Below are 10,297 nucleotides of genomic sequence, written 5' to 3'. Positions count from 1 at the left end.
AGGGAATTAATACTTAATTACATAAAATTACAAAGAAATTTATTTTCAGAGTGATAGCAGGTCTGGCCTGATGTGAATTCCTCCTCACTGGGGTATTATTCTCCCTGGAAAAGGGAGCTGCTTCAGTGCTGGGTTTATGCTGGCACCAGGACACAGCTCAGCAGAGTTTTGCTGCAACAAGTTTCTGCAGAATGAAGACAGGTCTGTGGATTGCAAACAGCCACTCTGGGTGGTCCCCATGTCCCCAGTGTCCCCAGCCTAGCGAGAAACCTGCATAAGATGGATGTGCATGATGGCTCTGGACCAAATAATTAATCTCATCCCCAGGGTAACCCAGACTGGAATTATTCTGGAATTATCAGGAACAGCAGCACCAGCCACACTTGTGGTGGATGTGAGATTTAAGGCAGAAGAACTCTGGTATTTTTAAGGGAAAACAGCTCCTGGCAGAATAAGCTGACCTCCTAGAAAACTAACCATGTTCTGGGCTTCTTTCCCAGCAGCATAGGCAGCAGGTGAGGGGAGGGGGGGTGATTCTCCCTCTCTGCCCCACTCAGGTGAGACCCCACCTGCAGAACTGCCTCCAGCTTTGGAGTCCCCAACACAGGGAGCACATGGAGCTGCTGGAGTGAGTCCTGTTGGAAGTTAGGATTTTTCCTTTCTCTCAGGGAATTTTCTCCCATAAGTTGCCTAAGAGATGATAATAACCAGAACTTAAGAGAGACTAAAAATGTGGCCAAGGTGGGGGGAAGGGGTGCAGCTGGCTGCAGCCTCTTAGCCAGGGGCTTTTCTATTGGGAAGGGCAGAGATACCACAACATTTTTGGCTGGGGGATGAGGGGATGGGCTCAGCTCCTCACTCGCTCTCTCTCGCTCTTGGGATTGGAAGGGAACATCTGAGTCACTGCTACCATGGGGAGAAGTTGCTGCCACCGTGGAGTCCAGCCCGGCACTGCTTCTTCCTTACCATGGGTGAGCCTCTGCTCGTAAGAGCAGCCAGTGAACTGGGACCTTATTAACTCCCAATCTGACTGGAAAGGGCCCTTACCATCTACTCTGGTGCCTCAGGGGAAAAACCTGGGGCTCCAAACCCTTCCCCCTTCCAGGAAGGAGCGAAGCGTCTCCCTGGCCGCATGTGGCAGCTGCTTGCAGAAACTAGGCTGCCACTGCCCAGCCCCACTGCTTTTTGACGCTGCCTCCTGCCACTGCCTCGGGCTTTTTAGCTCTAGGCTAACCCTGTGTCCACCCGACCCCCGCAGCTCCTGCCAGAGCTGCGGAATTTTCTCTTATATTTTATTTGTCACCCTGGGTGTGCCCGCCTCTGCTGTTCCAGCTGCTTCCGAGGTCCCTGCTGTCCCTGCGGGTTCCAAAGGAGGCTCCTTCTCCATCCCTTCCGCCGGGCCGCCCGCCATTGCCGTGTGCAGAGAGGCGGCCGAGCTCGCGCCACAGCGCCCCCTGCAGCCGCGGGGGAATCATCGCCCCCGCCCTGCCCGGCCGGGAGCCCGCGGCGCCCCTGCTGGCTGTGCCCGGAACTGCGCCGCAGGGGAAGGTGCCTGCGGCCGGGAGAAGGCTGGCGCTGGGTCTGTGCCTCTGTTCGTTGTTGCTGCCGGGGTTGGTGTTTGTTTGCCCTGTTACACACACACGCCAGTAAGGAACTGCTGTTCCCTTTCCCATATCTTTGCCTGAAAGCCCTGTAATTTCAAAGTTACACTAATTTGGAGGGAAGGGGGTCATAGTCTCCATTCCAAGGGAAATTGCCGCCTGCCTTGACAGACACCTGCCTTTCAAACCAAGACAGTCCAGATAAGAGCACACAGGTGCTCCAAGGGCTGGAGTCCCTCTGCTCTGGAGCTAGACTGGGAGAGCTGGGAATGTCCATCTGGAGAAGAGGAGGCTCTGGTTGGACCTTAGAGCTCCTCCCAGTGCCTAAAGGGGCTCCAAAAGAGCTGGAGAGGAACCTGGGACATGGGCCTGGAATGCCAGGACAAGGAGGAATGGCTTCCTACTGCCAGAGGGCAGAGTTAGATAGGATACTGAGAAGAACTTCCTTGTGAGAGTGGTGAGGCCCTGGCACAGGCTGCCCAGAGAAGCTGTGGCTGTCCCTGGATCCCTGGAAGTGTCCAAGAACAGGCTGGACAGGGCTTGGAGCAGACTCGGACAGTGGGAGGTGTCCCTGCCCAGGGCATGGGGCCTGTACTAAATAACCTTGAAATGTCCCTTCCTACCAAAACCAGTCTGCGATTCTGTTTCCATAAACACTGTCCGTGGATAGGGCTGAACAAGGCTGTGCAGGGCTGGGCTATGTCCTCTCTGTGCCTTTTGAAGCATGAAGCCAAAGGCTGAAACCCGTCCTGTCCTGGATGGGACCTGCAGCCCTGTGTTCCTGACAGCCACTTTCAAATTGTGACTTGAAATGAAAACTGCTCCACATCCTTGGTTTCCCCCTCCCAGCATGACACTTAGCTTTCCCCTGTGGTTTTTTGCATTTTTTTAAACCTCCCTTGTCATTATTACAGCTTATTCCTTTTTCTCTTTGACCCAGGGAGGTTCCCTGCAAGCAGGGTCCATCTCCATAAGGGCAATGCAGTCATCAGGGGGTCCTGGTTAGGCTGGAGGGGCGTGTGAGGGGCTGTAGGACTGGGCTGACCCTGTTTGGACATGCTCAGCCCCAGTGAGGAAACCCTGGGTCTAGGGTAGGCCAGGAGTTTGTTATGACCCATCTCTAAGGCAGGGTAAATTCTTGTTAATAAATCCCTTGGAGTGAATTGGAGTGAAATAACACTGAATAACCAGTGTATATATTAGGCAAATTTGTTTTTAAAAAATTTAATTGTAGCAGAAAGGCAGTAGATGGCTGGTTTTGGTTTTCCTATAAAAGTATAAAAATAACACGAAGAAAATATATGAGCAAAAGAAAGAGAAGGAAAGGACAAGAGTAGATGGTGGAGAGGACAAATATCACCACCTGTGGATCCAGTGAGGAGACTTATCATTGTAATTCTGATGTCTGTGGTCAAAGTAATGGTCACAGATCCATTGGGAGTGGGGGCTGTGAAACAAAATGTCAGGTTATTTACATCCAAGCTGGCATGGGAATGCCTATATTCTTCTCCAAGGAGAGGATTCTTTATGTCTAATGTAACAGTATTGGGCACATGCAGCTTTCTGCTGGAGAGTTCCTAAAAAGAGTCCGGGGCTACGTGGGGATCCTTGGTGGTATCACCAAGGCATCTCTATTCATCTTGGCCACTCCTTGACTCCACTTCTGCACTTGTGCTGTGTTGTGTGGTCACCATGGACCTGAACAGGAAAATTTACTCCAGAAAGTTTCTTCCCTACCTTTGTAGGGCCCCCCTTTCCAGGCATGTCCTGTTTCAACTTGCCGGTCATCAGTGTTTGAAGCATAACAATGCGTGTCCAGGCTCCTACAGAGCTGGAGAAGTGCCCAATGCTCATCCTAGCCACATCCTACTCCCTTCCCAGCTGCTGCCACCAAAAAATGAGGAGCTTTCCTTGGTATGGAGTCGTCAGGGGTTTCTTAAACATGTCCATGGTGAACAGGGCCTAGAGATACTATTTTGGCTGTCCCAGGCAGTGCCACAGGACGCAGATAGCCAGCATAGGTCTCTGCCAGCGGCAGGAGGCAGAGGGTGGAACTCATGGGAACTCTGCCCAGAAAGAGCTTCCCAAAGCCCATGGGAGGTTCCAACAGGACAGTTTTCAGGCTGTGCATGGAAACAAGGGTAGGGGTGGGTAAGAACAGCGGCTGGAGCTGTGGTGGGGGCAGCAGTGCCTTGTGCCCACTGGGCTTGGCACTTGCTAGATACACCATGGGGCTTCCCGGGACTCAGCTGGTGCTGGGTCTGCCAGCATCTCCCTCTTTCTGGGCTTCCTTCCCAGAAATGCTGGACAAGGGACTGAGTAGCTGCCAGGGGCGATGTTGTCACTGGCTTCTCCCACTGTCAAACTGATCACAGACCAGCACTGTCTTCGACAGTTGCTGGGCCTCCAGGGCAGGTGTCAGGCTTCAATGGCACTCAGGGGGCCTCAGGGACTCAGGATTATCGGGTGATGGGGTGAGGAGGTCCTTTGAGGCTCAGGAGGTGCTTAATTCCAGTTCTTGCCCAAAGCAAGGTCACCAGTGCAGTTTGGAGTGGGCTGCACATCTCCCAGGATGGAGCCTGTTCCACTGCAGGAGTGCCTTCAAGGAGACAAATCTTGGGCCTAGAGGTTTTGGAGTAGCTCTGCTGCGAGGAGGGGGCTCAGTGGACTCCATGGTTCCTGTGCTCCAGGCAGGCAGCCGTGTTGGGGCTGGGCTGCTCCCTCTCCCCTGACACACACCGGTGCTCCAGTCTCCAGGAGGCTCCAGGCTATGCCCATGCTGCTGGGAGCTCCAGCCCGAAACGTGGCAGCTGTGCCGGTGACCGGTTCCTGCAGCATCCCAGCCCTGCATCCATCCCGCTGCCCCCGGGGCCCCAAAGCTCCCGACCCCTCTTGCCCCGTGGTGTCCCGCAGCAGGCGGTGCTGGCTCCATGCTCCCCATCAGCCCGGTCCCCGCAGGCAGGAGCGGTGCCAGGGCTAGGCGCTGTGGCCCCCTGCCCAGTGACTCCCGTGGCACCTTGGAATGCTGCTACATGGAGTCAGGGACGACACAAACTCTCGGAGATACATGTGACAACAGCGTGTTTTATCGTTCGGACCCTCTTTATACAGGGCAAGATGTAAGGCAAGATGCATTTAATTGCCATGTTAGAGGTGTGGCAGTTATCTTCTCTTTATTGGGCAGTTTTCTTTATCTCGTCAACAAACCAATCCTCCTGTCCGTGGAGACGTCTGCTGTTAATGATAAACAAGGGGATTTGGATTTCCCGGGCTAGGACAAGTCACTGGTTGGAATCTCTTTCCGCCCAGCTCCTTGACCAGTGATAGCTCTGCATTCTGGACGGAATATGATTGGCTGAGGTCCCTGCTTGGGTTTGGTTTGAATCCAACCTGTCCCTGCCTCAACTGAGGACTTGTTTTACTTCTAGGCTGATTGATTTTGGAGATCTGATATGACCAAATTTATTTGGCAGCTACAGGCTAGCTGCAGCTGTGACACATTGCCGCCTTCACTCCGTCTCCAGCAGGAACTTCATCCGTACCTGTGTGCCAGAAGTGTCCCTATGGCCGACCCTCATCCTTGTTTGTACATCTGGGGTATTACAGGGCCATGAAAAGCCAGCTGCCTAGAGAGTGGTCCCTCCTTACACCCCAAATTCCCCACTGGAATAAATACAGCTGGTATTTATAAGCAAAAGGCTGGAGGGAGCAAAATCCATTCCCTGTCCATTGTGCCTGTACCAGGGAAGGGACCTGGGTGCCAGAGGCAAGCTGGAAACACCAAACCCCCAATACCCACTGCCCAGGAGCCAGTGGGAAGTTGGGAAGATGCTCCAGGAGCTCTTGACAGGCATGTGAGTGTGGCCTGGGCTCCCCAAATGCAGCAGCTCCTGCCTGTGGCCAACACACAGATCAGCACGACTTGCAGCCCTCAGGGAGCATTGGGGGGCTCTCAGCATCCCCCCTGCTGACCATCTGGCTCTCGGAGCAGGAAATACCCAAGAGAAGAAGCGGCAGGTTCCAGGGCTCCCTCTGCACCAGTGCCCCAGAGTCCCGGTGGCCACATGGCCAGTGTCTGACAGGAAGAGTTTCTGCACAGCACCAAGAATGGTGCCCACCCAACTGCTCCTGGACTCCCACAAGGTGCCAGGAGCAGCTCCAGGTGCTCTGGATGGTTGGAGCAGAGCTTGGGATCACAGGACACATCCTGAACAAGAAGGCCCCTGGGGAAGAGGAGTCTGGGGGGCAGCACCTCAGCATCACACTCCCCCCCACCTGAGCCCCCAAAACCTTCAGCAGGAGTCTGTGGTGTTCCTGGCTCTGCCGCCATCCCTGACCCTCTCCCGCTTGCCTCTGATGGCCACCATTAAAATAAATTGACAAAATAAACCTAATTTGGACTGTAACTCTTGTTTTCTCAACCTGAAAGGCAGAGTCCTATAGTCGATCAGCAGCAAGTCCCTACAGGCTCCTGCTGCTGGGGAAGACGGAGCCATCACTGCACTAATGAGTGAATTAGCTAATGAAAACAGTATTTAAAATAATCACAATATTTCTTTATTTGCATGTAAAAATGACATAATAAAAGATAATTAGCAGCATGTGAAACAGTTCTACTACTCAATTTTCTCAGTTTAGCTAATTAATTATCTTAGTAAAATGCATCATTATGGATAATTTTAGAAAATCCAGCAGCTGCAAGGTCAGAGTGGGAACAATTTCAATTTGTAATTGGAAGAAACATTAAAGTGAGTCAGATAATTTTTTATTAGATAATAATAATAATAATAATGAATCACACAGGCACGTATATTAAGTACTTTAAGAGACAGAAAATGCACTGAATCATTTAACAATGTCATCAAATGGGCTTTGTTAGGGGCTGCTGTGGGAGCATGAGGGAACTGGGCCCTCAGCCCTGCCTGGAGGAACACGTAGCCCGGTGCTGTCTTGGGGATGCCTCTGTTGGGATGGGGCTGGAGCACCATGGAGGGTCTGCCCTGGTTCCCCTGGCTCTCTCTGCCCTCAGCCTGTACCAGCAGCCCCTCAGGGCTGGCCAGGAGGGTCCCAGCCAGGAGAGTCCCAGCAGACCACCCTCCCTCTGGACAGGCTGGGAGGGCTGGGCAGCGACCCCCAGGGCTCACCAGAGTCTGCAGGGTGGTTGGGGGAGGCTGTGGGACCCTGGGATGGCAGAAGGGCACATTCTGGGCTGACACCGGCTCCTAGTGGGAATCCCCCAGGGACGGGGGGCACGTGGCGAGGGTGGCCTCTGCTGGGGAATTCAAAGCCCAGCTGGGGTACAGGGCTGAGACACAATGGAAGGGAGCCCAGAACCACTGTGGCACTGACCACCAGCCCCACATGCTGGCCCCACACCCCCATCCCTCCTGGGACACCCCTGCTCTGCCTAGGCTCTGCCCTGGTGAGAGGAATCCTTACCACCCAAAAGCAGCCTGTTCCCCCCGAGGTGGCAAAGGTGGAGATGTCAGTGGCCATGGATCCTCCTGTCCCACTGGAGACAGCCAGCAACGGATGGACTGGCCCATCTCTGCCTTTCCAGTAACACCTTTGTAAGGATCCCTGGTGTGAGCCCTGTGCACTGTGTCCCTCTGTCCCAGCACACTCTGCTGGGGTGCCAGGCCCAGCTGGGCCCTGTGTGTAGGGTGGGTGCTTTTGGTAGAAATAAAATAAATGTATTGCTTATTAACATTAATTATAATCTATAAAAATACATATAACTAAGAAGAAAATCTCATGGCTCTTGGAGGAAGGAGAAAACAGGTTTAAACCTTGCTGCACCCAGGTGAGCCTCCACCCAGCTCCCATGGCTGCTGCTCTGCCCTGGATGCTGCCCACAGCTTCCAGAGGGCATGTCTGCTGGGCATGAGGGGGATCCCCTACGCAGCATGAAAAGCCAAAAGTCAGGGCTGAGGCCCCTAGTTGCCACAGCAACATGCTGCCTTCTTCCATGATGCTGTGATGTTGTCATGGAGATGACCTGACCCACACCCTGGGATGCCCAGCGGTCCCCAGAGCCCTGGGGTTACACAGTCAGTGTGGCCATTAGGCAGCCCAGTGTCACCAGGGACATCCCAGCAGCACAAATGTGGGCCAGGGACACTGGGGGCACTGACATGGGCCAGGGACATCAGCACCTGCCTGCACTCATCACTGCAGCAAGTGAGCTGGGGCTGCCGGCAGCCATGGCTCACCCCAGTCCCACCTTCCGCCACTTACCTGACATGTCCTGACAGACATTTGTTCACTGCAGGCAGCCAAATGTTTTCTCAGTTTAAAGAAGTAACTAAATTACATTTCACCCTGGAAAATTATCTGTACTGCAATTTGGCTTCATTTGTGGTCAAAACCAGCTGTGCTACAGTGAGAACAGGCATCCTGGGTGTCGTGTGCCAGGCTTCTGCCTCCTCAGGAAGTTTATAGGAATAGCTGATGAAAATAGAGAGCACTGGGGAGGAGTCATCTCCTCCACACTCCCATGGCAAAGCTGCCACTAGCTCCTCTGATTGACATGGGGTGCTGCCAGCTGATGTGTGCCCCACACAGCAGCTCCCCTTCATTAACAACAAATTAGAAGTTAAATCTCATTTCTGCCTGTGGTGGAGGGCACAGCCAGGGCTGCTTCACACTGCGGCCACGCCTGCCTCATCCAGGATTTATTATTCCTGTTCTTGCAGCAATCACTTGGTGGTGTCAGGTCACTCCACTCACATGGAATGGAGCACCTGAGGGGCATGGGGAAGCTTTCACAGAAACCATGGAGCTGCTTCCAGCTGGGCCCTCCTGCCCTGAGGACCTGGAGCCACTGGAGCCACTGGAGTTGCCTTTGAGTTCCTGGGCTCAGAGAGGAAGGTTGTTCCGCACTGTGCACCTACACAGGCCCCATCTGCCAAACAGCACCTGTTCCAAAACTCAGCTGATAGAGACCCACTTCCAATCCAAAGTCTTAAGTGAGATTTCCAGCCTCCCAAAACAGCTGGGAGTATCGACCCCTCCCCAGGAGGAAAGAAGAAAGCATCAGGCTCCAAACCAGCCCTGGAATGCCCTTCCCACGCCTGGCCCTGCAATTTGGGACTGCAGAGGAAGATACTCAACTGTTTACCACTCATGTTTGTGATTCTTCAGAGATCACTGTGGGACCTGCCTTAACCTTCTGTCCTGGATTAGGGCAAATTTGGGAGAGAACCTCCGAAGGGTTCTCTCTGAACGCACCACACTTTCCCTGAAGTATTATGGTGAGGAGCTTGGGTGGGTGGCACCAGCTTAAGTTACTGAAGATGAAGCCAGCAGGAAAACAAATGTTCACATATCCCAGCTTGAGGTTTCTGGACCAGTCACTTCAGTGCTTTTGTTCCAGTCCTCAGGTTGGGCAGCTCGGGCAAAGCACCAGAGCTGCTGCGAAGGTGAAATCCCAGGGACAGCACAGGGCCCCTGCCAGAGAAACAGCCCCTGCACTGCAGCAGCAAGCACCAACACACCCAAGTCCTGCAGCCCTGACCCACACTGGGAACTTATCCCCTCCTCAAGGAGCTCAGAGATGGTCCATGGGGATCTGGCTGGATGACGCTGGCAAACCCTCTCCCTAACCCACTCAGTTCCCCAGGGCTCGCTGGGTGCATCACCCCTGTGGGACACAGGGGCCCGCTGCTGCACAGCTCCTCTCCAAATCCAAAGCTGAGGATTTGGATTTGTCCCCTCTCTGCCCAGACAGCAGAGCCCTCACCCTCACAGGACTCTGCACCTGAAGCATACAGCTTCTCCCTGTCCTGGGTGGGTGTCCACACCTGAGACGGGAAGCAGCAAGCGGAGTGACTGGAGAACAGTGGCATTGCAGGAACATCAGGCTCCCTTCAAAAGCCAGTCTTTAATGTTTTTGCTCCCCAGACTATTGAGATGCAAAGTGATTTTCTCACCTATGAGCCTCACTGTTCCCAGAGCTACTGAGGTGCAGAGGGTGCGCAATTCTGCTACCTCTGTCTGCTGTTTTCCTGGGAAACATCTCCATTGGAGAATTTCCAAGGTATTGGAGAATTTCCAAAGTTTTGGAAAATATTAAAAATTGACCAGTGCAAAGTTACTAGATAAGAATCTTTAAAATTTATTGGACTAATTGTGTTACATTCAATATTTGATGTGTTTCTCCTGGACAAAGAATTGGCATAAATACAAACAAGCCTTTGTGTGCCTTCCCTAAACAAATAAGAGATAAAGTACTAGAGACAACGGAACATCGTTCACATCTTCATATTTACATTTTACCTTTACTTTACAACTTAGCGCCAAGAATATTTACAGAAAAATACAGTAAGAACAGAACGTTCATGTCTTGGCAACAAACAGGAATTCATACAAATTTTCTATGATTGAAGCACATGATATCTGGTGTTCTCACTTCTAATTGCTCCTGCTAAATCCATGGGGAAAAGGGCTGTGTTTGCCTTCAAAGGTATCACTCAATTACACAATCAGGAAAATGCATCAAATTTGTCTGTGAGGCTGAAATTTAGTTTTCTCCTCTTCCTGGGCATGCAGAACCTTGTGAAAAGAAACACTGTGACCTACGGAGAATCCAGCAGGTACAGCCCGGGGCAGCCAGGGCTGCTCCTCCCTCCAGCCTTGCACACTGCTACCCACAGATGCACCAATTTCCACAGACACTGTCCTCCCCCTCTCCTGCT

Source organism: Anomalospiza imberbis, chromosome 17 (genome assembly GCF_031753505.1).
Source record: "Anomalospiza imberbis isolate Cuckoo-Finch-1a 21T00152 chromosome 17, ASM3175350v1, whole genome shotgun sequence".
NCBI lineage: Eukaryota > Metazoa > Chordata > Aves > Passeriformes > Viduidae > Anomalospiza > Anomalospiza imberbis.
The sequence above is the reverse complement of the archived record's forward strand: the minus strand, read 5'-3'. Positions refer to the sequence as shown.